This window comes from Otolemur garnettii, unplaced genomic scaffold, assembly GCF_000181295.1.
Source record: "Otolemur garnettii isolate 467f Iridium unplaced genomic scaffold, OtoGar3 scaffold00012, whole genome shotgun sequence".
NCBI classification, from domain to species: domain Eukaryota; kingdom Metazoa; phylum Chordata; class Mammalia; order Primates; family Galagidae; genus Otolemur; species Otolemur garnettii.
The window spans coordinates 16,111,077-16,114,410 of NW_003852407.1; positions in this window are offsets into that span (position 1 = coordinate 16,111,077).

The window sequence follows — 3,334 nt, forward strand, 5'->3', positions numbered from 1 at the left end:
TGAGACTCCCATCTCTCAAAAAAAGAAGGAGGATGGTGTCAACAGAAGAGAATCCAATTTCCAGGTCCAGATGGTTTAACTGGAGAATTTTACCAAACATTTGAAGAATTCCATTCTAATTCTATATATTTTCTCTAAGAAAACAGAAGGGAAGGGAACACTTCTCAACCCATTTTATGAAGTCAGCATTAACCTGCTACCAAACCACGAAAAGCAAATTACAGACCAATCTCCTTCATGAATACGCATGCAAAAATCTGGACACTATATTAGCAAACAATTCATCGATAGATAAAAGAACTACATACACCTTGACTAAGTAGGGTTTATTCTAGGGATGCATTGATGGATCAATGTTTTGAAAATCAATCAAAGTAACCCATGATTGTACTGGATTGATATTGCTACTGTAACAAATTACTAAAATCTAGGGATTTAAAAACAAATCTATTATCTTACAGTTCTGGAGGTCAGAAGTCCAAAATGGGTTTTACTGGGATAAAACCAAGATGTCCGTAAGGCTGTGTTCCTTTCTGAAAGTTTTAGGGGACAATCTGTTTCTTGCCTTTCCAGCTTCTAGAGCAGCTTGTATTCCGCCTGATGCCCCCCACTTCTATTTTCAAAGCCATCAGTGACTGGCTGAGTCTTTCTTACATCACATCTCTCTGATACTACTTTATTGCCTCTCTCTTCTGCATTTAAGGATAACATTGGGGCCATGCAATAATCTAGAATAATGTCCCCATCGCAAGGTCAGTTCATTAGCAACCTTGTTTCCATCTAAAACCTAATTTACCTGTTCTAACAAAAACTCACAGTTTCCAGGGATTAGGACATGGGGGATCTTTGGGGGCCATTATTCTACCTATAAAACTTGCAAAGATTTATATGCATCCCCCATGCAAAAGACATTGACCCCATCCCAAACTCACCCAAGGTCTCAACCTATGTATAGTATAGAGTCCAAAAGTCTCATCTAAGTCTCATCAGATCAGAACTCTAAAATTTCATCATCTAGCTATAAGGGTGAGGCTCTGCGTACAATCCATCCTGAAGCCCAATTATCTACTCAAAACATTTGGTTTTAACGTCCACATGCCCACCAGTCTCATGAGCAGCACAGCCCTCCTGACCCCACTGCCACCTCTGCCAAGGCTCTCCAATTGCAGTAGGTGGTACCCATCTCTCAGGCCAACAGCTGGAGCAGTGCGACTAATGCCTCTCACTTCTCACATGCAATCCATCCTTGAGAGGGTTGGTTTTATCTTTAAAATTCATAGCCCCAAGATGCCACCACAAGCCTCCTCATCCCAGCATTCTGTAAACATTCTCTTTACTGAACTCCTGCTGCCACTCTAGTTCTAATCGAAAGTTCTCCACGTGGCAGCCAGAGTGACTTTGCATCAGCTTGTGCTGCTCCTCTGATAAACCATCCTTTCCATCACACTCAGATTAAAAGCCAACCCCTGGCCATGATCTCCAAAGCTCATGGGATCTGGCTCCTGTCTGCCTCTTGACCCTGTCCTGGGTCCTTCCCTGTCCTCTCATTGTGCCTGCCCACATGGCTCTGCTAGTCTTCCTGCTTGCTGACCTTGGCCCTGCCCCCCACTCTCTCCCCAGCTCCCCAACACTGCCCAATTGCCCCAGGGCTTTTTCCATTGGGCCTTTTGTGTTTGGGTCAAGTGTCCCCTCCTTGAGTAGGCTGTCCACCTGCTCTGGGATGAACCCGCCTGTCACTCTGTCACAAGTTCAGTTTTCTTCATGCCACATTCTTTATGGTTGACTCATTTTTTGTCTGTTCTCCTGCTCCCACCACAGCAGCTCCAGGAGGACAGGGAGTTTGGTATCAGAGTCCTTGAACGGTGTGAGACATAGAGGCAGCCTTCAGTGTATATTCGGTGAATTAATGAACAAATAAATGACAACCATGTGCATAAAATGAGAAGTCATTGTGGTTCTTTTTTTTTTTTTTTTTTTTTGGCAGTTTTTGGCCGGGACTGGGTTTGAACCCGCCACCTCCAGCATATGGGGCCAGTGCCCTACTCTTTGAGCCACAGGTGCCGCCCCGTTGTTGTTCTTGATGACATTTTTTGCCTCTCCTTCCTGTTTCAGTTCCTGATGCATTGCCAGGGACTTCCTGAGCATTGTTTAGGAGGAATGGTGATAGCAGGCATCATTGTTTGGTTTGTTTTTTTTTAATTAAATCATAGCTGTGCAATTGTTTTGTTCTTGATTTAAATAGCAAAGTCCCTAGGGTTTTATCATTAAGTATAATTTTGGCTGTTGAAGTACAATTAAAGTACATGATTATTTTGAAAAAATAAGTTAAAGATGCACTTTTGCAACAAGTTATCAGTACAAATATTTTATCACACCGCCACTGGCCTGGTGCATTCATGATTTTTCTATTGAACCTTTGCTACTTTTTGAGATGATCTCAACTTGTAGTAAATTGTTCTTTTAATCTAAAGTTGAATTCTATCTGACAATATTGTATCTAGGAGTTCGTGAGGAAGATCAGCTGTCTTTTCTCTCCTCGGCATCTCTGTGTCATGACAGCTTATTTATTTCTGTGTCTACCTCTGGTCTATGGGTCAGCCTCTCCCCAAGCATGTTCTGGGGGCAGGGTGAGGCTGATTGGCCTGGGCTGAAGAGCAAATACTGTCTCGTTTCTTCTCACTTTTGTAGTTTAAAAATGTTTCCTTGGTAGAGCTGAATCAAGTCACGCATTGGTTAAGTGGGACCAGATTTATGTGTTTCCAGACTGGATCCCTGTCCAGCTGCCTGGCTGCAGAGGGTCCCTAGTCTAGTCTGGCACATAGCCAGGTAAAGTCCCACACCCTGCCCCCCAAGCACCAGCCCCAGCCCCAGCAGAAGGAAGTGATGAGAACGGCAGAAGGGAAAAGTCATCTGTTAATGCCTTCTCCAACAGGACTTATAACTCCCCAGGGAGGCCGGCATTTTAGGGATGACAAGACAGGCCAGAGAGGTTAATGGCCATGCTACAGGTCCCTCGGCTAAGTGGTCCACTTTGGATTTGCACCTATGGCTACCTGACTTTGAAGCCTGTGCTCTCTCCATAGTTCCAGATTGGCTCCTGTTACAGATAACATCCTAACTTTGGCCATTTGAATGACACAATTTCAAACAGACTGTGTCCTCCTCCCCACACCCCCGTGAGTGCAGTTGATGTTGCCTACTTTCCTGCAACCTGGCAAAGGCCTACAGGTGAGGATAAAAAGTAAAAAGTTCCTCCCAGCCTATGATGCAGGAGTGCAGGTCCTTGGGGCCATCCCATCTGTACTGGCTTCCATGGATACGCCAGTTGCAGAGT